This window comes from Carcharhinus amblyrhynchos, chromosome 14, assembly GCF_965287045.1.
Source record: "Carcharhinus amblyrhynchos chromosome 14, sCarAmb.v2.hapA, whole genome shotgun sequence".
NCBI lineage: Eukaryota > Metazoa > Chordata > Chondrichthyes > Carcharhiniformes > Carcharhinidae > Carcharhinus > Carcharhinus amblyrhynchos.
In genome coordinates this window covers 17,075,013-17,101,257 of record NC_137337.1, presented here as the reverse complement: position 1 = coordinate 17,101,257, position 26,245 = coordinate 17,075,013, and positions in this window count along the sequence as shown.

Sequence of the window (26,245 nt, the reverse complement as noted above, 5' to 3'; positions counted from 1 at the left end):
GAGAAGCAACAGCACGACACACTTTGGAAGTCATCAACACAGCAGACATGTTGAATCAAACAGATCTTGCTCAAATCAAACAAACTACATGACGAGATGCAGCTCTCCATGTGCAACAGGAAATAGTGATAGAAGGATGGTCTGAAACCATTAAGGAATGCCTGTTGCTACAAGAGAGCATTAGGCATACAGAGATCAAATACTCTGTACAAAGGAACTAGATTCATCATCCCTAAAGAGATAAGAAAAGAAAGGCTGAAGCACATTCATGCAAGCCATAGGAATCAAGTCTAGTTTGAAGGAAGCAAAGTAAATGCTTTACTGACCAGATGTGAGCAAGGAGATCAAGGGCCACATCAGTCAATGCAGTGTGTGTAATGAACACCAAGCTAAACAGTTACTCACAACTCATGACATTCCAGGCAGACCATGGGTGAAGCTTGGAGTGGACCTTTTCACTCTCCTTGGAACTGTCTACCTTGTCATCATCAACTACAAACCAGATTACTGACAGTGAGGCAAGATGATGTCAATGCCTAACAGTGAGATTGTAGAATGCCTGAAAGCACACCTCAGTCCTCATGGCATTCCTGACATTACGATAAGTGAGAATGGCCCTCACTTCATGAGTGAAGAATTCAAGCTCTCCGTAAACAGTTGGGAAATTCAGCACTGTACATAACCTCCACACTATCAATTAAAAAAGCCAAATTGGATGCACAAAAGTCAGCTCACTTGGCAAATTCATACCTGTGTAAAGCACTTGCCATCTTGACTGTAAACGATGAAAATGAATGACCCAATATATCGTTGCAAACGCAAACGCACTTGTGCAACTGGACAATCCTCTTATTCACAGCAGACAGCTGATGAGGGAGAGTTGAACAAGGGATGGAATGGCCATCAGCCCCAGAGGACAACTGTTCCCCAACAAACGTAACGGATTAGCAGCAACACCTTCAACGACAATCCCAGGAGCTAGTAGATTCCAGAGAACAACCAACAACAATCTGCATGCATAACATTAGTGAACTTAAATGCTTTAAAGACAGTGGGCAGGATATTCTAGCCCTTCCCATTGACGAGAACAGTATAGCTGAAGATGATGTCCCACCATGGGTACCCCAGGAGTGAGACGGGACCATCATACAAAATGCATGGGGGGGACTGTGGGGGGGCTGGCAATCCTGTCGGAGGACATTGGCAAGCTGCCTCCACCATCAGAAAACATGCTGTGGAAGGAGTGGAACATCACATTTTATGCGCATGATGTGGATGCAAAAGCTGACACATCTGGTTCACTGATATTCTTTGGAGGAGGAAATCTGCCATCCTTATATGGTCTAGTCTACATGTAACTCCAGGCCCACAGCAAAGTGATTGATTCTCAATTGCAACTAGGGATGGGCAATAAATGCTGGCCAGCCAGCGATGCCCAGATCCCACAGATGAATTTTAAACAAGGCAATCTCATAGAATCCCAGAAGGAGGCCATTCGGTCCATCATATCTGCACTGACCACAATCCACCCAGGCCCTATTCCTGTAACCCCATGCATTTACCCTAGCTACTCCCCATGACACTAAGAGCAAATTAGCATGGCCAACCCACCTCACCTGTACATCTTCGGGAGGAAACCGAAGCACCCGGAGGAAACCCAAGCAGACACAGGGAGAATGTGCAAACTCCACACTGACAGTCACCCAAGCCGGAAATCGAACCCAGGTCCTTAGCGTTGTGAGGTAGCAGTGATAACCACTGTGCCACCGTGCTGCCCATAAAATGGATTCAAATGGATATTTTTTGTTCACACTTGATGACTTTCTTTATGGAGCATGTTAATGGGCACTTTGCAACTGCAAATTATAGTGCATGCTATGTGTTTCTTTTATTAATCTTTTTATAGAAAAGGGAATGTTTGAAGAAATGCTGCAGACTGTGTGGCAAAGAACTGCAATTTGGAACTACCTGGATAGTTATTTTTAATATTTCATCACCGCGCCTGCCTACATTTTTCTCCAAGACGTACAATGATCAGAGATAGATTTTAACCAGCAAGACTGATTTGAGTATTTTCAGAAATTTGGTGGGATTGTCAGCCAAAGTTCAATTCCTTTTCTCAGCTGCTGGTCAAATTCAATTTCCAATGGTCATTCTCTTTCCAATTCTGAGCCACATGGCCAGATGGTATTAATCTTTATTCATCAGATAACCGTCTCAGAGAATGAAAATCTTAATCGAAAGATGCCTACCTCTCAGGGTTTTACCTCGTAAGAAAGTCTGCAGTACTAGGCCACTGTGCTTTCTTATATTTCCTGATGATGCATCTCAATGAAATCTAGATCCTGAATCAAATGTTGCCCATATTGTCAAAGATAGCTGGCTGAATTTTGGAATCAAGGTGTCAGAAACCTGATACCTGAATGAATGTTCGATCTGCACACTACGGACATCACTCATGGGCAGCACGGTGGTTAACACTGCTGCCTCACAGTGTCAGGAACCCAGATTCAATTCCAGCCTCGGGTCACTGTCTGTGTGGAGTTTGCATGTTCTCCCCGTGTCTGCGTGGGTTTCCCCCAGGTGCTCCGGTTTCCTCCCACAGTCTGAAAAACGTGCTGGTTAGGTGCATTGGCCATGCTGAATTCTCCCTCAGTGTACCCGAACAGGCGCCGAAGTGTGGCGGCTAGAGGATTTTCACAGTAACTTCATTACCATGTGAATGTCAGCCTTCTTATGGCTAATAAACAAACTTCATGTCCTTGTCTTGAGTACCCAAAACCCAATACTGACACTCCAGTGCAGTACTGAGAGAGCACTGCACTGTTGGAGGTGCCGTCTTTCAGACAATGGCTGGAATTCTATTCCCCCAGCCTGCAGCTGGGATTCTCTGGTCCCACTGCAGTGAATGGAATTTTGGCTCAGCACCAAATTCTCCATTCTTGCTGGCAGCAGTAGCAGGACATGCGAGATTAGCAAATTCCAGCCAACATGTCAAAGCAAGGCTCCGACTGCCTGCTTGGGTTGAAGGATTCCACTGCACTATTGCAAAGATGAGCAGGGGAGTTATCCCTGTCCAGTGGTTGTCCCTCAGTAAACATCACAAAGAACAGATTACCTTATCATAACCGCATTGCTGTTCCCGAGTACAAATTAGCCAGCATGTTTCCTACACTTCAGAAAATATTCCATTGGCTGTAAAATGCTTTGTGACATCTGGTGGTCATAGACGCTGCTATATAAATGCAGATCTTTCTTTTATAAGTATCATGTTAGTACTTTTGAGGCTTTTTAATAGACCTTGCCTGTGTTAAATTATACATAAATAAAAGTCCGTACTTACATTTTAACTACACAACTACACTTTCAATACAAAGGCAAAATATTGCAGATGCTGGAAATCAGAAATAAAAGCAGGAAGTGATATAAAAACTCAGCATATAAGTCAATACCTGTGGAAAGGGTTAATGGACCTGACTTTTATTCACGCGAAACTCATTCACTTATGCATTAAAAATGAGCCCAGAGCTTCAAGTCAATTACTTTTTTATCAGAACTGAAAAAATTAGAGATGTAGCAGGTGTTAAGCAAGTATCTTGGCAGCAAAAGAGAGAGGGTTTCTATTTCTACAGTTATATCATCATAATGCTAACAATTTGGTTTTGGGAGGCACAGTGGAACGGTGGTTAGCATGACTGCCTCTTGGAACCAGGGACCCAGGTTCAATTCCCAGCTCGGGTCACTGTCTGTGCAGAGTTTACACATTCTCCCTGTGTCTGTGTGGGTTTCATCCAGGTGCTCCGGTTTCCTCCCACAGTCCAAAGACATGCTGGTTAGTTGCATTGACCATACTAAATTCTCTCTCAGAGTACCCAAACAGCACTGGAGTTTGGCAGCAAGGGGATTTTCACAATAACTTTATTGCAGTGTTAATGTAAAGCTACTTGTGACTAACAAATAAACTTTACTTTGGCTTTCCTTCGTACAATATGCGAGAACAAAACACAAGTACCAAATTTGACCTAACATTTAGAGTGTGAACTGACAGGCTGTGCATTACATGCTGGCTTTACACTTTATTTCATTTGCTGTCTAGTGGACCCAAAAGCCCATCTCACTCTGACTGCCTCGATTTGGTTACAATCAAGGCTACAGTCATCACAATGAAACTCTGACAAAAGCAGAGTTCTATTTCCAGTTGCTGGCATTGTTACTCTCGGTCTGCAATAATTGCAGTACTCGAGCCTCGAGAAGCGAATGGCCAGTGCTTTGCATGAAACCATTTGCTGCCTGATTTACATTTGAATTCTGAAGCAAAAGTAAATGACTTCATTGCGATGATTAGTCCTAAATGAGATTATAATTGCGCAAATAGTAGGGAGGAGCTCAGAAGCATAGGAACAGAAGTAGGCCATTAAGCCCCTCGAGCTTGTTCTGCCATTGAATTAGATCATCGCAGAACTGCAAATGTGTTATTACATTAAATTGTATTGGATTTGGCATAAATGGTCAAAATCCATCATCGGCTAGCAGTACCAACGGTCCACTCTGGTTTGTATATGGTTGCAGATTTACAAACATATATGCACGCATGCACGCACTCACACACAACATGCATGCATGTGCAAGCACACTCATACATTCACAAACACACACATATATGCATACATCATACACACACATATGTGTGCACATACACACATACGTGCATTCGCACAAACATGTGCGTTGATATTTTACTGACGTTGGAGTTGGTCCCTTTGAAGGCTGCTAGTTCAACTGAGGCGGTCTCCCACTAACATGTCAAGAGCAGCCATGGGAACGTAAGTGCTAATGATAGTGCCTGGGGTTGAAAAGTCATTGCTTTGTCACAGAATCATAGAATCCCTGCAGTGCAGAAGAGGCAATTCAGCCCATCGAGTCTGCACTGACTCTCTGACAGAGTATTTTACCCAGACCCCCTCCCCCACCCTATCCTTGTAATCCCACACATTTACTATGGATAATCCATCTATCCTACACATGTGAGGACACTCAGAGGCAATTTAGCATTGCAAATCCACCTAACCTGCTCATCTTTGGACTGTAGGAGAAAGTAGGAGCACCCAGAGGAAACCCATAAGGGAGAATGTGCAAAACTCCACATAGTCACCCAAAGGTGGAATTGAACCTGCATCCCTGGCAATGTGAGGCAGCAATGCTAACCACTATGCCACCATTGCCACCATTATTAATGTATATTATTAATCCCACTAGAAGAAGCTCTCCACCCAATCAATGGCCTTGTGGCTTTGGGCAAGTAAGCCTTATGCTCACCTGCCTGCATTGCAGCACCCTCCTCTCCCAGTGGAACTGTCAGCCAGGCATTGCTATGTGTCCGTTTATTGGGCTTGCAACCTTGGGAGTCCAACCACTGTCCTTAATAAGATGGTGATCATTGAGGTGACCAGTGAAAAGGCTGCCTCCCAGAGAGTTGCCTTGATGAGTGCACTGATGACATGAGTAGGGACACTCTAAAGACAGGCTCCTGTTACCCCTAGGAAAATCCAGCCAAGCTTTTAATATATTGCAAACACTTTAAGGTCAGCCTTGGCTGGAGGAGGGTCGGGGGGGGGTTATGATTTTGAGACTTAAAATTAATATGAATGAGGCTGCTCAAGTAATTTTACTTCATTGACATCAAACATGGAACAATAGCCATCCATTTCAGGAGACAAACTTTTTTTTGCAAGGCCGTGGCTCAGATAGATTACATAACATACTCTGCATTAAAAACAATAGACATGCCTGGCCTTCCAAAGATTATACTAAAAATGACAAAGGACCTGTCTTCTATTTCACATTTGTTTAGTGTTCATACCTGAAGGTTTTATAGGTCTCATATAAACAGTTACAGAGGAGACTGATCAGGAGGGAATTGTGCAGTTGACATGGGACGATCTTAGCAATGCAAGTGCCGGAGCATTCATACGACATTTTCCTCTTATTTTAATTTAACTAAAACATTGTTTTGCTTGCTATGAGAAGACAGAAAATTTAATGCAAACATATAATGCCAAATTCAGCTACTGTGCATGTATTTTACCATAGCACCTGGCATCATTTAAAAATGAAACAGCATTTTTTGGAGTTCCAGTTAAATAATTAACCACAATTATAACACAAAACCAGTAAAACTAACTAAAACTCTGTTAGAGAATACAACTAAAAATATAATCACAAGATGCAAACCTGTAATTATTTGGACTCAAATTGGCCCCATGGTGGGACTGTGGTCGGTGCAGACATGATGGGCTGAAAACCCTCCTTCTGCACTGAAAAGGGATTCTATAATCATTCTATGATTCTTTGTGTTTTAAGGGGTGGCATGGTAGCACAGTGGTTAGCACTGCTGCTTCACAGCTCCAGGGACCTGAGTTCGATTCCTGGCTCGGGTCACTGTCGGCATGAAGCTTGCACATTCTCTTCGTGTCTGCGTGGGTTTCCTCCGGGTGCTCCCGTTTCCTCCTGCAGTCCAAAGATGTGCAGGTTAGGTTGATTGGCCATGCTAAAATTGCCCCTTAGTGTCCTAAGAAGTGTCGTTTAGAGGGATTAGTGGGTAAAAAATGTAAGGTATAGGATTGTGGTTAGCACAGACTTGATGGGCCGAATGGCCTTTTTCTGCACTGTAGGGAACTATGACTCTACAACTAATTACTGATGTGCGTGTATGCATGTATGTGTGATTATGCGCATGTGTGTATCTGTACATCTGCATGATTGTATGAATATGTGTCTGTACAATTTGAGTGTAGGCCTGTGTGAATAGCTCAGACTTGGTGGTAGGAATAATGGCGAGGCTGTCAGCACTCACCTTTATCATAGAGTAAGAAAGGTCAGTGGATTAACCAGAGTATGGATAGGTAGCTCTGTGTGGCACCACCCTATGGGACAGAAAGTAAGTGAAAAAGGGAACCAAAGAAAGACAGAGAGAAGGCAGAAGAGAGAGTATGAGAGTGATTTTGACTTAATTTGATTTATTATTGTCACATGCATTCGTATATAGTGGAAAGTATTGTTTCTTGCATACTATACAGATAAAGCATATCATTTGTAGAGAAGGAAAGGAGAGAGTGCAGAATGTAGTGTTACAGTCACATCTAGGCTGTAGAGAAAGATCAATTTAGTGCAAGGCAGGTCCATTCAAAAGTCTGATGGCAGCAGGGAAGAATCTGTTCTTGAGTCAGTTGGTACGTGACCTCAGACTTTTGTATCTTTTTCTCGAAGAAGAAGGCAGAAGAAAGTGTGTCTGGGGTGCACGGATCCTTGGTTATGTTGGCTGCTTTCACAAGGCAGCAGAAAGTATAGACAGTGTTAATGGTTTGGAGGTTGGTTTGCATGATAGACTGGCCTACGTTCACGACCCTTTGTAGTTCCAAGCAGTCTTGGGCAGAGCAGAAGCCATATCCATTATTAGGGATGACAAGGTGAATGGTTTTGTTACTCGTGTTCAGTACAAACTTTTAATTGATGGAAAGACAACTTGCAACAATGATGTTTCTCTGTCGTTCCTTTTTGATCACTGACAACTTTTCTGTTGCAACTGTGATTGTGATTAATGTGGTGAAGCAGAAACTACACTGCAGCGGATTCATCAGCCCATATCTAGCTCTATGTATTGGCCTCAGACAGTAATGAGTCGATGAAACAAAAGCCATTTTCTTTGCAACTCCCACTCCTGATTTGACATCCAGGAGAACTTTAATAATCCAACAACTTTATGCCAAATGCAAGTGACTTTCACATCGGTTCTTGGGCCAGGATAATGTAGGAGTAAATTTCAAGGAAATAAATCTATCTGTATCGATCATCATTATCCTTATCCATTATTTTCATCAACACCATTATTAATTAAATTAGTTTTTCTTTAGACAAGTTATGTTATTTGTAATTGTATGAATTGTTTGTTCATAGGTGTTAATATTATAGTGTGCAGACAGACTGTAAAGTGTAAATGAAATTGATGAAATTGGACTTAAATTTCACAGCAACTAGATTCTCCAAAACTCAGGAGAAAATCATCTAGCTAGTTCCGAAATGAAATCAGGAATTGGTGAAGGCACTTGATGGATCAGTCATCACTAACAAAAAGGTTCATTTCTTCATTGTGGGTTCTCTGGCAGAACAGGAGTTTGAAAGAGTTTTCAATTCCGTGAAAGGATATACTGGAATGCTGACTTCCAGCACAGCTCAGCTGGAGTGCTGCACTGTCAGAAGTGCCATCTTCCAGATGAGATGTCAAAAGAAATCAAGTGGACATAAAAGATTTCATGGCATTTCCTAAAGAAAAGCAGGAGAGCTCTTCCACTGTGCTGGCCAGCATTCCTCCCACAACCAAAATCACCACGTCACTGGCCACAATTTCCCTTCCTGTTCCCTTCCTGTTGGCGAACACTTCAGTGGTCACGGGCATTCAGCCTCTGACCTTCGGGTAAGCATTCTCCAAGGCGGCCTTCACGACACACGACAGCGCAGAGTCGCTGAGCAGAGACTGATAGCCAAGTTCCGCACACATGAGGACGGTCTCAACAGGGATCTTGGGTTCATGTCGCGCTATCTGTAACCCCCGTAACTTGCCTGGGTTTGCAAAACATCACTTACTGTACTGTCTGGAGACAATACGCATCTCTTTAACCTGTGATCAGTGCTCCTTCCACTCACATTGTCAGCCACTTTAGGACTTGAACAGCAGGTTAGGTGTAAGGATTCGCATTCTAATCAGTAATCTGTAAACTGTCTGTGCTTTATATGCTCTGTCTGAGGCCAGAACTCTCCATTCACCTGACGAAGGGACAAACCCGAAAGCTAGTGAGTTTACTATCAAATAAATCGGTTGGATTTAAACCTGGTGTTGTCAGACATTTTACTGTGTTTACACAATTTTGCCACCTCACTCAACCCAAAATCGAGGCAGGCGAGGCTTGCAGAATAGCATTGGCCATGGGCGAGATCTCACGTGGGTGAGATGGTAAAATATCAACTACTGTGCACAAATTAGCAATTGCGTTTGCCTGTACTACAAAGGCGACAGCACTTCATACGTACTAATTTGGAAGGGAAGCTCTTTGGGACACTTCGAGGACATGAAAGGTCTAATATACTAATGCACTTTTCTTGTCTTTTGTTTGTACAGACACTGACAGGCCTTCTGAGAGTGATTTCCAAAAGTTGCATATTTCTCTCATTTTATTTATAAATCCCAGAGATTTGCTCCAATCTGCAGCACTGCCCTTCAGCCAGCCTGCACCCTTTACCAATCGCAAATCAGGACACATTGGGAAACCCAGCGTACTGCAGCATGTAGTTACCAGTGCAAATGAGCCATGAAAAGCACTCCTGCTATTCACTTAGCACACAGCTGTATAATTGTCCAGCATGCTGCAGGCTTTGACGGAACACTGATTATCAGCCGTACGCAGCATTTCTTCGCCCTACCTTCAACGGCACAAGCGAATGGTGGCAGTATCGCCACCTCCGACATCGATTAACTTAATTTAAAATGCTTTAACCCCCTAACCATGCCCTGCCACCCCACCCCCACACACACACACCTGCCATTGTCAGTTCTTGTCCTTCACCACTGCCAGGTTTCAACGGCCCTGCAAGATTCACGTTGCTTTTCAAGCGGAGAGGTTTGGATGCTGGCACCGTAATTTTAACAAGCTCACAGCAGCTGCCTGCTGTGTGTGTGTGCGCATTCACCATGGTTAGAAAAGCAAGCGTCCTATGCTCCTCGGTGGTTAACAGCATGCTGTTTATCATACCCAGCTGACTCTACATATACACATAATTAGCACTGCAAAGTGCGCACGCTGCTTCAAACCCTGCTCTCCTGTTGGGTTTTCAAAAGCCCTTGTGTCTGTCAGCTGAAAGAGAAATGTCAGAGCGACTTGTCAGACACAAAAGAGTAATAAAAACGTGATGCTAACTGAGTGTTTCTTTAATTTCCATAGTGTTCATTAAACATGGAGAGCTCTTCAAAAGTACTTTCATGGCTGGAAAGGTCTTTGAGTGTAGTCGCTATTGTAACATTGGAAATGCGACATCCAGTTTTTGCACAACAGGCCCCCACAAACTAATTTGATAATGTTTGGAAGTTTTCTTTTTAGTTATCTTGGCTCAGTGATGAATATTAGCCAAAACATTAAGAACTGCTGCCCCCACAACCCAGCCCACTCTAACTGAGACTGCAAGAAACCACAAAGGGTTGTAATCATCGCCCAGTCCATCACGCAAAGCAGCCTCCCATCCATTGGCTCCTTCTACACTTCCCACTGCCTCGGGAAAGCAGCCAGCATAATGCCCCACACACCCTGGGCATACTTTCTTCCACCTTCTTCCATTGAGAAAAAGATATAACAGTCTTAAAATACATACCAGCTGACTCCAGAACAGCTTCTTCCCTGTTGCCATCAGATTTTTGAATGGTCCTGTCACATATTAAGTGGATCTTTCTCTTCACCCTATCTGTAGCTGCAACACTATATCCTGCACCCTCTCCTTTCCTTCTCCTTTATGAACTTTATGAATGGTATGTTTTGACTGTATAGCGTGCAAGAAACAATACTCTTCATTGTAGATTAATATGTGACAATAATAAATCAAATCAAAGAATAAAGAACAAAGAAAAATACAGCACAGGAACAGGCCCTTTGGCCCTCAAAGCCTGCACTGCCCATTTGAACTGAAACCCCATACCCTTCTGCAAAAGGGTGGCATGGTAGCACAGTGGTTAGCACTATTGCTTCACAGCTCCAGGGACCTGAGTTCAATTCCTGGCTTGGGTTACTGTCTGTGTGGAGTTTGCACATTCTTCTTATGTCTGCGTGGCTTTCCTCTGGGTGCTCTGGTTTCCACCCACAATCCAAAGATATGCAGGTTAGGTTGATTGGCCATGCTAAAATTGTCCCTTAGTGTCCTGAGATGCATAGGTTAGTGGGATTAGCGAATAAGTATGTAAGGGTATGGGGGGTAGGGCGTGGCTGGGGTTGTGGTCAGTGCAGACTCGATGGGCCAGATGGTCTCTTTCTGCACTGTAGGGCTTCTATGATTCTGGGGACCATATCCCTCTATTCCCAATCTATTCATCTATTTAAATCAAACTAAACCTTCATTGAGTGGATCATTTTGCCTTGAGAGCAAGCTTGGTTTAAGATTGCATCCCAAGGATGGCACCTCTGGAAGTGCAGCAATCGCTCAACACTGCAGTGAAACGTTAGGCAAGATTTTGTGCCCACAATCGTTGTACTCAGGTTTGAGAGTGCTACCCACGAAACCACAGCTGCTGCAGTGATGTGAATGGCAGAAAAAGCATAGACGTTCAAGGCATTTTTATGGCTTAGAAGCAAAGTGTTTTATCTAAATAACAATTTGTTCTCAATAAAAGGCTCTTCAATAAACACGATTGAGCTGTAATTAATCAAATCATTAAATGATTTAGTGAGTAGATACATTTTCATTCTTACTGTGCTGCAAGGCCAGCAGCTTCTTGTCTCCATTCTTTTGCTACTTGGTGCAGCTTAAGATCGAGAATCATTTTATTCCATATGTCAAACTGGCACATTAAAACCATATAGTGCAGACATTGGCCATTCAACCTATTGTTTGCAAGCTAGTTCTTTAAAGGACCTACCTGACCTCATAATGTAATGCTTTAACACCTAGGCTGGGATTTTCCAATCCCACTCCGGGGCATGTGCTGCGCCAACCAAAACTCCATTGACTTTTGACGGGACGGGACTATCCCGGCAGAGGGCTGGACCTGAAATCCTATCCCGTTTATCATTCTGGTGAATCGGTATTGTACCTAATTTGAGGACAATATGGCCGGAATTTTCCAGCTGTTCGTGCTGGCGAGGTTTTCCCATCCTGCGGCAATGACTGGAGATTTGGCTTGGCGCCAAATTCTCCAACTTTGCAGCAGTAAAAAACCAAGATGGCACCGGAGTGAAGCGACTTCTTGCAAGCTATGCCCAGCATACCTTTTAATTCTATCTTTTATTCTCCTTCTGTGCTTTTAAAACTTCATTCTAACTCTTTTAAACTCTCTAACAATGTTTTAATTCAACCTCTTACAGATTTGATGAATTGACCTCCTTTGTATTAGGTTGATCTTTCTCTACACCCTGGCTATGACAGTAACACTACATTCTGCACTCACTCATTTCCTTTTCTATGAACGGTATGTTTTGCCTGTATAGTGCGCAAGAAACAATGTTTTTCACCAATGCATGTGACAATAACAAATCAAATCAAATCAAAAGTGGGAGTGTGGCGTGAGCTGACAGTAAGATTGCACCCTATATCTTTCCTGAGGTGCAAAGCTCAAATTGGAATGCAGCTTGGCCCTGATGAATTAGGCTTTCTGTAACGTACAATCAAGCCATCAGCTCCACCCACTAATCAGGTTTTAAGCAAAGGAGTGTGAAATTGATGGGATGGGATTCCATTGTGTTCCCACCCACTGCGACCACACAATGTTTTACGCTAGAGCGAGAGAAGGCTTTGGGTGGGAAACACCTCCTTGCCTTAGTTGAAGCCTTTAAGCGACCAATTATTGGTCACATAAGAGTCTCAATTTTTAGGTCAGCAGGACAAGTGAAGAACCTTGGGAGAAGCCTTAAAAAGAACAGTTAAATCTCACATGTCAAATTTGGTGCTTGAGGAAGGGGTTACCTCAATCAAAAGCCCCCTTCTGAAATTTCCAATCCCCACACCCTCCCCTTAAAGCCTTCCCTATCCATCCACCCTGGGGCTCCTTAAACTTATCTGGGATTCCGGTGCCCAAACTTAGGTTACAACATCCTCCTGAACTTCCACTTCTGTGCACTGCAGCACTGTTGCTTGAGGGACTGGAGAGCTGCCAACCAATCCGCTCACAAAGACGGGACTTCCATCCAGGTTGAGGAACAAAAGAAAAGGCAGTGGCATCACGGTTTTGCTGTTGGACTAGTAAACCAGAGACCCAGGGTTAATGCTCTGGGGACCCGGGTTCAAATCCCACCATGACAAATAGTGAAATTTGAATTCCATAAAAACAATTTGGAATTAAAAATCTAATGATGACCATGAAACCATTGCCAATTGTCATAAAGACTCACCAGGTTCATGAATGATCTTTACGGAAGGAAATTTGCCATCCTTACTGGGTGGTCAACATGTGACTCCAGATCGACAACAATGTGTTCTGTTCTTAAAATGTACTCAGTTCAAGGGCAATTCGGGAGTGGGCAATAAATGCTGCTTCAGTCGGTGACACCTCCATCCCAAAAAGGAATCATATAAATAAGTCCTGCCTGCTTGTTCATGCATGAAATAGCTATGTGGTGTTCACAGTTAGAAGTCTCACAATACCAGGTTAGATTGTTGTTACTGCACGGGAGTGGAGTTGATAGTTGAAGTGAATGGGTTGATAATCAGAGGGTGGGGGGTAGACAGCATTTCAGGAGGGTAGTATAGGGATTTGGGGTGAATTGGGATGTTGGGGTGGGCTGTATGGTTGTAATAACACCAGGGGGATTGTTGTGAGACTTCTTACTGTGTTTATCCCAGTCCAATGCCGGCATCTCTATATTGTGTTCAGAGTTGGCAGGGCTGCGTTCCCTGCTGGACGGTAGAAAGCTAGACGCCATGCCATCTGAAAAATTCAGGTCATAGGATCCTACAGACTGGTAGGATTTGGATTTGGCCCATTGTGCCTGAGCAAGCTGTTTGATTTGATTTACCTAATTAGGAGCCAGTCTCCTGCTCTTTCCCCACAGCTCTGCAACTCTTATTAAGGATGTATCCAACTTGCTTTTGACAGTTCCTATTGACTCTGCTTCTACCAACCTTCAGGCAACTCATTCCAAAATTATTTGACTCACAGCTTAAAAATATAAATTCTCCCTCATCTCCTATCACTTGCTAATTATCTTCAACCTGTGTCCTTTACTCATTGACCCTCTGGACAGTAAATACACGTCCTCCTCATGCGTTCTATCAATATTTTTCATCATTTTAAACATCACCGTATTTATTAACCTAACCACAAACACTTATTCCATGTGCTTCGAAAAGGAGAGTGTCAGAATAAAAGCATATTTATCAGCAACAGCAAAACATAAAGCTTTCTATAAGCCTAGCAGATTTGTCTAACTCAGCAGGCCATGATCTTCTTGTTAAATTATTGCAATCACAAGATCCAGCAAAGCACTCTGGAAAACCTTGTCTCAAAATACCAGAAGTAACAAAATAAGAATATCTTCAATCAGCTTTTCACTGTGAATGGCTCAAACATTCACTGAAGTATATTCTCCACGCATGGAAAATGGCACATGAATACTGTGTTCCACATTGCGTCCCTCTGTTATTTTTCAGCAGACATTATCCCGTTTGTGTTAAATGAATTGAAAGACGTCAACGTTTCTCATCGCTGGTGCCGTTATTGAGATACGACTGAGAGCTATGATGAGGTAAAATAATTGCAAACATTTTCTACAAACTCATGGCATTTTCATTTATAATTGGCCCTATAGTAAGGCAAACCCAGGAAGCGTGGGTTGCAGCAGGAGAGGAATGAATGGAAAGAGTTAAACAGGCAGCCTGACTGTAGTATCCATACTCACTACAAGCAGACATATGACAAATTACAAATAACTACATCTCAGATGGCACTAAAACAGCCACATCCCAGGTGAGATTGTTCTGAGTTTACAGCAACAGTAGGAGAATTGATAACACTTATTAAGGCTCTAAAAAGTCTAGAAGAGCCATTGTGCCCCTGGAAAACTAATTAAGTATGGGAGATGGGAATAATTAACACACCACCGAAATTGGTTTGACAAAAACAATGCTTTGATATTGCAAACAGGTAGACAGGAGACGTCCAGAAAATGATTAAAGCTAAAGCACACAGGACAATGGATCTGTATAATGTAATCAAAAACAGAACTGTAACCAATTCAAAGTAACAATATGATGATCTAATGTAAATGTATTGCTTTGTAATGAAAAAAAAGTATAAGAATATGTAAGGACTGGTGATGAGTAGAGTAGCTCAGAAGTAAGCTGGCATTACAGCCACAAGTTCTGCTCTCCCTTATGCATGTTGAATAAAGCCATTTGTTGAAATTCTACACGGTCTTTGAAGCCCCAGTTCATTCATTCCCTCCAACAGGCCCATCTTTGGCATATTGGATCACATAGAGGTCCCCTGCTAAGGATTGCACAGCAATTTCCCTGGCAATTTCCTTTGGATGATTCCCCTACACTGGGATATACTCGCAACTATCTCACTGTCTTACAGGAACAATTACTCAGGAAAAGTTAGAAGGATTAAAGCCACTACTCATTGCTACACAATAATAGTGCTGACCCAATTGCCAACCACCATCCCCGCACCACCAAAAAGTCACCCTCAACTACCCCCAACCCCCGATTACACTTCAGACCCGATACGAACACATGGTCACAGCCCACCCTTACATCCCCAAACACCCTCAATCCCTACACTACCCTCCTGAACTGCTGTCTACCCCCACCCTCTGATTATCAACCCAGTCACCCCAACTAGCAACTCCACCCCCATGAATACTCCCCCAACTCCTGGTCATTTTCCCACCCTCCCACTTACACTCCCCCATTCTCCACATCCCAACTACCACCCTTACTCCCACGACTGTCTCCACTTCCCAACTATCTCCTTTACCACCTGAGTCTCTTACACACACCTACCTAATAACCCAATCCCCTGTTATAAAAAAGGGACACATCCCCCCTCTCATCCTACTCTCTGGCATGTGACGGAGTGGATTCCTGGACAACTGCACTCAACATTTCACATCCAGTCCGAGTCAGAACCTGAGCTGTCAATCAAGCAATATTTCCTCTGGGAAGCAGATGTTCTTTTATTCTAATAAATGTCTGTGCTCTCAGCTAAGCGCCATAACATAACGTTACTATGACTGCACTGGAAATGAATACCAGGTGCTGTGGATAATGAATAGCTGATGTGATATCTCCCGAGTTTCACCACTGCCCAAGACAAATCTCTATCCTTATATCTACAGTCACCTTCAGGGGCCTATGCACAGAGGAGCTACATTGTAAATTTGCTTAGTCTGGCTCCTAGTTGACCCACTGAAGGCCTGAAGGAGGACCCCAGATCATCTTCAAGAAGAGTAACTGATCCCACAAAGGATCTTCTCCTCTGCTCCCTGGGAGCAAAACAAAAATGAAGCAGCATTCACTTTTGATTTTTTGTGAGCCTCAGCATTCTCTGGAACTGGCACCTCCATTGCATTTCCACAGGATAGGGCCAACCTTCTTAATTGAGACTGTACCTATGATTTACAAAATATTTGCTCCAAGTATTACCATCAGGTGAGGAGCGATCAAATGTTTCCTCTTTGCCTTGTCCTCATTTGGCCACACGGGTTTAGTTTGGTTTGAAGAGAAATGTACTTGTTAATTCAATGATTACTCAATTATGTAAAATAACCAGACATGCACCAACTCATACACACACACAGACACACACACTCCCACACACAAAACACATAGAGTGATGAAGAATAGGTTGGATAGGCTGGTCAGTAGAAATGTAAAACAAATATAAAATCTATTGTTAAGGGATGAGGCTGGCTTCACACTGAATTCAGAGGGTTTACACCTTTCTTTTGGTGGTCTCAATACTTCTGATTTATAGATAATAGACTTTGATTTAGCTGTTCTTCTGGAGGAACTAGTGTCAGGGAAAAAAGTTTCCAGAACTGTCTGCAGCAGCAGTGTGTGTGAATGGTCACATTGTGCAAACAAGGATTTGAAGTTTGCCAGTTGGGATAACAGTTGCCAGTTGAGAGAGAGATGCCATTCTGTCCTTCTACCAGCCTCACAATTGCCATCATCAGTTCTACAGAGACAACAGGTGCTTAAACTTGGCATGTCATGTGACTATCCCTGGCCAATTGCCCAGGCGATCCAAATAAGATCATTGCCAGTGTATCCCAATGATAACTTGACTAAATGTCTGGGAAATGCTCTTAGCCCTGGTGTCATTGTCCAAGCAATGAGGCTCCAACATTGAATATCTCAGGTGATTTCCTTGATATCTTGGTGGCATAATGGTTAGCACTACTGCCTCACAGCACCAGGGGCCCAAGTTCAATTCCAGGCCTGGGTCATTGTCTGCATCCTCGTGTCTGCATGGGTTTCCTCTGGGTGCTCCGGTTTCCTCCACAGTCCAAACATGTGTGGGTTAGGTTTACTGACTATGCTGAATTGATCCGAGTGTCAGGGGATTAATAGGGTAAATGTGAGGAGTTACGGGAATGGGGCCTGGGTAGAATTGTGTTTGGTGCAGATTCAATGGGCTGCAGGGCCTCCTTTTACACTGCAGGGATTCGATGGATTGTATAATTCTAATGAGGCAGGAGATGTCAGTCCTTTCCATGCCCCTGAGACAATCATTCTTTGATTGGCTATGCAGACATGCTGCCCCTATTTCAATAGTTGGAAAGCAAAATGTACCGTAATGCAAACTGCGTTGTCACCTTTTGTTGCAAACTCAATTCACCTTTCTTTGAGAAGTAAATGTTTTTGATGGTTCAATTCAGGTCTCCAGTCAGTGGAGTGAAACCATTATTCAACAGTAAACATTTTCATGACACAGGGAATGATGATAGCAGGGGGTCTAATCCTGTTATATTTCCATAGGCGTTAAGTTTAAGTTTATTTATTATTGTCACAAGTAGGCTTACATTAATATAACAGTGAAGTTATTGTGAAAATCCCCGAATCGCCATATGCTGGCACCTGTCCGGGTACACAGAGGGCGAATTTAGCAAGGCCAGTCCACCTAACCAGCATGTCTTTGGAGCGTGGGAGGAAACCAGAGCCCCTGGAGGAAACCCACAGTGCCAGGGATCTGGGTTCAATTCCGGTCTTGGGTCATTGTCTGTGTGGAGTCTGCACATTCTCCCAGTGTCTCCCTAGACAGTCACCCTATCCGGCAATTGAATCCAGATCCCTGGCGCTGTGAGGCAGCAGTGCTAATCACCGTGCCACTGATTGGAATCTTCACTTTCTAACTTCGATGAATAAGAAATGTTTTGGAAAAATAAGATGGGTGGCACAATGGCACAGTGGTTAGCACTGATACCTCACAACTCCATGGACCCAGGTTCAATTCCAGCCTCACGTGACTGTTTGTGTGGAGTTTGCACATTCTCCTTGTGTCCGCATGGATTTCCTCTGGGTGCTCTAGTCTCCTCCCACAATCTGAAGATGTGCTAGTTAAGTGGATTGGTCATGCTATATTGCCCCTTAATATCAGAGGGATTAATGGGTAAATATATGGAGTTACGGGGAAGGGTGGGACTGTTGACATGGAGAGAATGTGCAAACTCCACACAGACAATGACCTAAGGCCAGAATTGAACCCAGATCCCTGGCGCTGTGAGGCAGCAGGGCTAACCACTGTGCCACCACGAGGGCCAATTTTAAAAACTTTGAAACTTTATTTCCCACCATGGGCTCATCACTGGGAATTTCAGACCCTATTTATATTCCAATAGTTTTTTTTTGAAATACTGATGTTTGTGTCATGAAGTGCCCCCATCAGGATCATGAGGAGCTGTGGGGAAATGTGCTAAAAATAGTGCATGCAATCTCTGGAGGCGCTTGCCAACATTTGCTAAGGCCTGACAAACAATTTTGTTACAGCAGACATCTGTTCAGACACATGCTATGATGAAGTAACTCAACTGTGTAATAAATAAATTCGCTTATTTGGACTTCCCAAGCCAAAGCAAGTCTTTGCAGTTATTCTGGAGCTGTGGAAAATGGAACTTCTTCATTCTTCATCTTGAAATGTCAGGAGACATTGCCAGTCCTTTGAAAAAAGTGATTTGAGTTTGAGCAGCAGCCATTTTGAGAGTGCCTGAGGTCAGGTTCATTGAAAGGTTACAGCTATACAAATTGGAAATGTTACCACTGCTGTTGATTATTAGATTCATAGAATCATAGAATGGTTCCAGCTCAGAAGGAAGACATTCAGTGCATCATGTCTGTGCCAGCTTGCTGCAACTGCTGCTTACCCAAGATATACGTTGTGTTAAACCCTATACAAGTATGATCTATGAGGAGATGCAACTTAGGGATAATATTAGAATATTTGCCTTAAAATAAGGAGATAGGGAAAAATCAAATACATCTTCATATCTTTTCCCTGGTCCTGAACATTATCCCCAGATCAAAGAATCATAGTGCAGACGGAGGCTATTTGGCCCATTGGGTCTGCACTAACAACAATCCCACCCTTCCTCGTATCTCCATTACGTCTACTCATTAATCCCTCTGATATTAAGAGGCAATGTAGCATGATCAATCCACTTAACCAGCACATCTTTGGATTGTGGGAAGAGACCAGAGCACCCAAAGGAAACCCATGCGGACACAAGGAGAATGTGCAAACTCCACACAAACAGTCACACAAAGCCAGAATTGAACCTGGGTCCGTGGTGCTGTGAGGTATCAGTGCTAACCATTGTGCCATTGTACCACCCATCTCATTTTTCCAAAACATTTCTTATTCATTGAAGTTAGAAAGTGAAAATTCCAATGAGGTGGCATGGTGGTTAGCATTGCTGCCTCACAGTGCCAGGAACCTGGGTTCAATTGCCGGCTAGGGTGACTGTCTGTGTGGAGATTGCACATTCTCCCTGCATGAGTGTGCGTTGCCTCCAGGCGTTCCGGTTTCCTCCCACATGTCCTATGTTGTGTAAGTGGATTAGGGGTTTCAGAGATCAGGTGGGTGGGCTGGGGCATGGGCCTGGGCCTGAGTTGGTGCAGACCCAATGGGCTGAATGGTCTCCTTCTGCACTGTAGGGATTCTTTCACTCAGTGAAATGTCTATCAGTATTTATCTGACCAAAGATGGATGGATGGCATATTTTGGGGGTTTTGGAGTAGATTTCCTCAGTGGAAACACAAGGGGCTGAGAGAGATGTCGGAGAGATAGACCTGGTTTGACTTCAATGGAGAGATGTAAAATGAGCGACTGACTTTCGATCTGCATTTTACACTATTGCGCAAAGTCAAGGGCAGCCCCTTGAGTCTGAAGTAATTATGGATGGATCACATTTCCAATGGTTAACTATATACCTGAATCAGAACTTAGTAACTTAATGCAACTTCAACAATATATATTTTGTAACATAAAACCACTACATCCGGTGATATGTTGCAGATTGAATAGTCATGTGATAAAGTGATGCTACGGCTACCAAAGAGGTCACGTGGCGTGAACTTGGGAGTTATCCCTGGGAGCGCACTCAGAGCAAGTGTTGAAGTAGCTGCTAAGCTAGTGAATAAAGTATGTTCTGTTATAAGTCCCTGCTATCTGTGATTCAGGACCCCGATTCATTTACATGGTGTCAGGAGTTGGATGTATGGCACAAGGATGATACCGCACCAACCCACCCATCTTTGATGAAAATATTGCAGATAGTTGGGAAAAGTTCCAGAAGGAGTGACATATTTACTACAGCATTGAATTGTCTGACAACTCAAAAGACTTATGCTCTGTTAAACATAGTGAGCCACAAGGCCTTCAGAAAATTTGTGTCATTAGTTATCCAGATGGAGGAGAAAAATAGAAGATCCTAACTTAGTTCTAAAGAAAGTTTGAGAATCTCTGTCTCCTGGTAAAACTTAATCCGAGATAGACATGTTCAATTCAACAAATCAAAGAGTAGATGAGTCAACACAATCTTATATAGCCGCCCTAAAATATTGGAAAAGAAGCTTGGATTTGGAACTCTCACTGATGACCTAATCAGGGATGGAATAGTTTGCAGAATTCATAACGATTTTGTCTGCAAGAAGTTGCTGGGAGAGAAAGATCTAATGTTACAAGCAGCTGGGGTGGCATGGTGGCACAATGGTTTGCACTGCTGCCTCACAGCACCAGGGATCTGGATTCAATTCCAGCCTTGGGTCCCTGTCTGTGTGGAGATTGCACATTCTCCCCATGACTGCATGGGTTTCCTTCAGGTGCTCCTGTTTCCTCCCACAGTCCAAAGATATGCAGGTTAGGATGATTGGCCATGCTTAATTGTCCCTTAATGTCAGGGGTACAAGCAAAGTAAACATGAGGGTGGGGTAGGATTGTTGCTGACTGGTCTCGATGGGCTGAATGGCTTCCTTCTGAACTGTAGGGATTCTATGATTCTATGATTCGTATCTGTATGTTAAACAAGCAATCAGAATAAAGAAGCAGAGATTTTAGGCAACCAGAAGTATTCACATTACAAGGCATGCCCTGCTCCAACTGTAATGGCCAGCACCCTCAGAACAGAACAGCTTGCTTTGCATATGGTAAAAGATGCAACAGGTGTGAGAAGTGGAATCACTTCATTATGTGCTGCAGAAACCAGAGCAGCCCTCCTCTGCCGTCAATGACATGGCAGTCAGTCAGTCCTCCATGGATAGGACATCAATAAGGTGAATAAATTGGAGCTCAGTCAAAACAAAAAGCTACAAAGACTCAAACAACACCCTACTGCAAAACATTATGACACCATCATGGAAAAGGGTGAGATCTTCACCACCTCAACATAATTGGCAGTAATGCAAGACTAAAGGTAAAGATTGACACTAGAGCAAAGTGTCACACATTGTCCAGCCAAATGTTGCAGGAACTAGACTCATATGCAGTACTAGACCCTAGCACCCAGGTGGATCTTGAAGCAATTCTTTGTAGGCTAACCTTAAAAGATATCTAGGGAAGGCAATGGCCTAATGGTACTATTGGTAGACTATTAATCCAGAAACTCAGCTCATGTTCTGGGGACTTGGGTTCAAATCCAACTGTGGCAGAAGTTGAATGGTGGAATTCTCCAGTTGCGCTGGTCTAAAAGATGACAATTCCTATCCGACCTTCGATGGCATTTCACGTTCTCTATAACCTGCCCACTGAAATTCCAGTGATGGGTGGAATGGGAAAACTCTGGCTAAGAGCCTACTAATGACTTTGAAGCTATTGACAGAAAAACCCATCTTTAGGGAAGGAAATCTACTGTCTTGACCTGATCTGGCCTATAAGTGACTCTGGAGCCACAGCAATGTAATTGACTCAGAACTGCCCTCTGAATGGGGACAATTAGGAATGAGCAATAAATGGTGACTAGCCAGTGATGTTCAGGTCTCACAAATGAATGAAAAAAAGCTATGGATGATATTCTGGTTTGGGATCTGTGATAATACTATGCTATTAATATATTCTATTCTTGAATAGGATGTTTTAAACTTTGTGTTTTTCTACAAGAAGTCAGTGTGTCGGAAAAATATACAGTTCAGACACTGAGAAAACAGGTTAATTACTAATTTTAACCATGTAGTGTTTATTTAGCAGAATGCTTAATGGACTGTTGTTTATAAATTAATATTTTCCGTGTTTTTTTTTGATTAAAGAAATTGAATGTGTGTTTAGGCACACAGTCATGTGATATTAGAAAGGGGAAGAGCTAGGTTTGGAGAAAAACAGCAGAAAAACAGTCAGAATCCAGACTGCATATGGTCATGAACAACTGACTGTACTACACAAACTTGCCTGCATCCGAATAATTATATAGTAGCTTCAGATGGTGCCCACTATATACGCAATTACCGTCATCTCCTCCAGGTATCAGAACCAGCATCAGTGGATGACAAAGCATTTCATCCATCCAGCCTATGGCACAGTACCCCACGCCAATGGACATGCAGATTACTCCAGAGGCTTACAAAGCGAACCCTGCACCCACCAAACATGTTGGTGAAGCACTCTGGGTCATCTACACTAATGACACTGGCCAGAGAAAGGGTACAACACCACCAACTGGCACAACACATGCTAAGGAAGCCTGAACAAATGAACATGAGGTTTCAGGAATTTACGACCATTTAGCCCAGAGCGGCGTCTTGAATCACAACTTTCTACAATGAAAAGATAGGGGGAAAAGGAGACATGATGGGCTATGCACTAGCTGCAATAATTTAGTCTGTTCCTCATTGCATACGTAAATAGTTCTGCATTGTTAACTTGCTTAACTTGTATATTGCGTAATGGATTGTACACAGTGTGCGCAAAGTTACCTGTCGTGCCAACGAGCGTTCCAACTAAATGGGGATGATGTGGGTCAAGACATTGTGAGCCAACCCACAGCACGTGGACTGAAGCAATTCAAGAAGACAGCTCACCACCACCTTCTCAACGGCAACTAGGGATGGGCAATAAATGCTGGCCAACCAGCAATGCCCGTGTCCTACAAATGAATGAATGAAATAAAAAGTAAACCGAATGATCATATGGATTGTGAGGTAAACTGAGATGGCCAGAACTGTCTTTAACCATGGGCAATACAAAACCCATGAGGCAGATATCTCTGTATAAACTCATAACATTAATTGAAAACAAAAAGAAAACAAGCAGCTGCTTGGAGATCACCAAAAGGGTTAAGTAGCTTTGGAATAGAATGGCAGAACCTCTCCGATGAATCTAATGTATATAATCAAAAACAGATCAATGATAAATTTTCTTATTGATTACCCCCACCTTATATTAATTTAAAATCAATTGCATTCAGTGAACATACTTCAATAATAATTCCTGACATACATCTCAGCCAATTGCATTTTATCATCCACACAATGATATCTCTTTTTCATCCATTCAATCTGGATACTAACTTCCATCTTGGCTGAACTCACTTCCCTGTTACTGGGTGACTATAGACGCTCAGCACAGAGGTCAAAGTGATCATTTCCCTGGCTTATTGCCAAACTGGATAGACATCTGATCCTGCATCCAGGTGCATATCTATTCTCTGTCTAGACAATGAATGCCCCTATTCATAATGTTGCAAGATGTATTACCTCAGCAGAAACTTTCTGAATTATTCTGACTATTGGGGTTTCCAGGCTTTTGGCTCTTTGCTTTTACCATCATACCTTGCAGTAACTTGCTTTTGGCTGAAATGGGCAACAATTTATTCAATACTTAAAATACATCTAAAATATCAGCATATATATTTTAAAACCATAATTACTTGTTTAATTCTCTTACTGCATTCACATATATATAAGCTATTTGTTTAATTAGCATATGAACTTTGTTTCAAGAATCGTTTAACTCCTTGCTGGTAATGCGAACATTGCCTTATGTATTCTGTCTAAAACCTTATTAACTGGTTAATGATTTCCATCTTCAACGTGATAACATGTCTACAAAAGAGGTCATGCGTTGGGAGTGCGGTAGTTATCCCTAGGTCGATCACAAGTGTTGAAGTAGCTGCTAAGCTAGTGAATAAGAACATAAGAACATAAGAACATAAGAAATAGGAGCAGGAGTAGGCCATCTGGCCCTTCGAGCCTGCCCCGCCATTCAATAAGATCATGGCTGATCTGTCGTGGCTCAGTTCCACTTTCCCGCCCTCTCCCCATAACCCTTAATCCCCTCTCTTATCAACCCGCTTCTTAAAAATATTTAGCGAGGCAGCCTCCACCACTTCAACGGGCAGAGAATTCCAGAGATTCACCACCCTTTGAGTGAAGAAGTTCCTCCTCAACTCCGTTCTGAACCGCCCCCCTTTATCTTGAGGCTGTGCCCCCTAGTCCTACTGTCTTTTTTGAGCGGGAAGAGTCTTTCCACCTCTATCCTATCCATCCCATTCATCATCTTATACGTCTCAATGAGATCTCCCCTCATTCTTCTAAACTCTAACGAGTACAAGCCTAGTTTATTCAGCCTCTCCTCATAGCTCAACCCCCTCAACTCCGGTATCAGCCTAGTAAACCTCCTCTGCACTCCCTCCAAGGCCAAAATATCCTTGCGCAGGTGCGGCGCCCAAAACTGCACACAGTACTCCAGCTGCGGCCTCACCAATGCCCTATACAGCTGCAGCAAGACCTCCCTACTTTTATATTCAATCCCCCTCGCTATGAAGGCCAGCATCCCATTCGCCTTCCTGACCACCTGCTGCACCTGCAGGCTGGGTTTTCGCGACTCATGCACAAGGACCCCGAGGTCCCTCTGCACCGTCGCCTGCTGCAGTTTTTCGCCACGTAAGTAATAGTCCTTCCTACCATTCTTCCTACCAAAGTGGACCACCTCACACTTGCCAACATTAAATTCCATTTGCCATTTCCTGGCCCATTCGCCCAGCCTATCTAGATATTTGCATGATCTGTTCCACCCCACACACTGTGATTCCCATGGTGGGCAGGACAGGAACATTCCTTCCCCCAGGACATGCACATAGGGTAAAGGCAGAAGGCCCCCCTCTCCCTCCCAATCCCACTCCCCCTCACTGTGTTTACTCTGCTAATTGCCCTAACCTACACATCTTTGGACATTACCATAACTTAGCATGGCCAATCCACTTAACCTACATACCTTTGAAATGTGGGGGGAAACCAGAGCACCCAGAGGAAATCCATGCAGAAATGGGGAGAATGTGCAAACTCGACACAGACCTTGGCCCAAGGCCAGAATTGAACGTGGGTCCCTGGCACTGAGAGGCAGCAGTGTTAACCAGTGTGCCACCGTGCTGCTATTCCAGCGCTCTCCTGGCCAAACTCCCATCTTCCACCCAATGTATTCATCTGAAACTCTTCTCCCTGCACCTTTACCTATTGTAAGTCTTATTTCCTGTGCTTGCTGACCAATATTTTTCCTGGCCAGACAATGCTTCAATTTCAAACTCTTCATCCTTGTTTTAAAATCTCTCCAAGGCTTCATCCCTCCCCATCTTGGTAAGCTTCTCCAGCTCAACAAGCCTTCCAGATCTCTGCTCTCTTAATGGCACATCCCCACCATTGGCAGCTGTCCTTTCAGTCCTAATGCTTGAGAACTCCTCTCCCTTGCACAACTTAACCTTTCTGCCCTCCTACAGACCAAACTATTTGACCATGCTTCTGATCATCTACCCAACAAAAGATTTGGTACTACAATTTTGTATTGCACTGGTCACATGCTTTAGGAGGCTTGGCTATGTTAAAGGAGCTATATAAATGTCAGTGGTTCTTGTTGTCTTAACCAGATAGCTGTGGGTTAACATTTTTGCTATGAATAACTTCATAGAGAACATGGACTGACTTTTCACTTAGTCTTTTGCACATGTGGATTCATCCTTTTGCAAACTATGTCAGTGTGGGATTTTTTTCCAACTCATGTGTCCGATGAGAA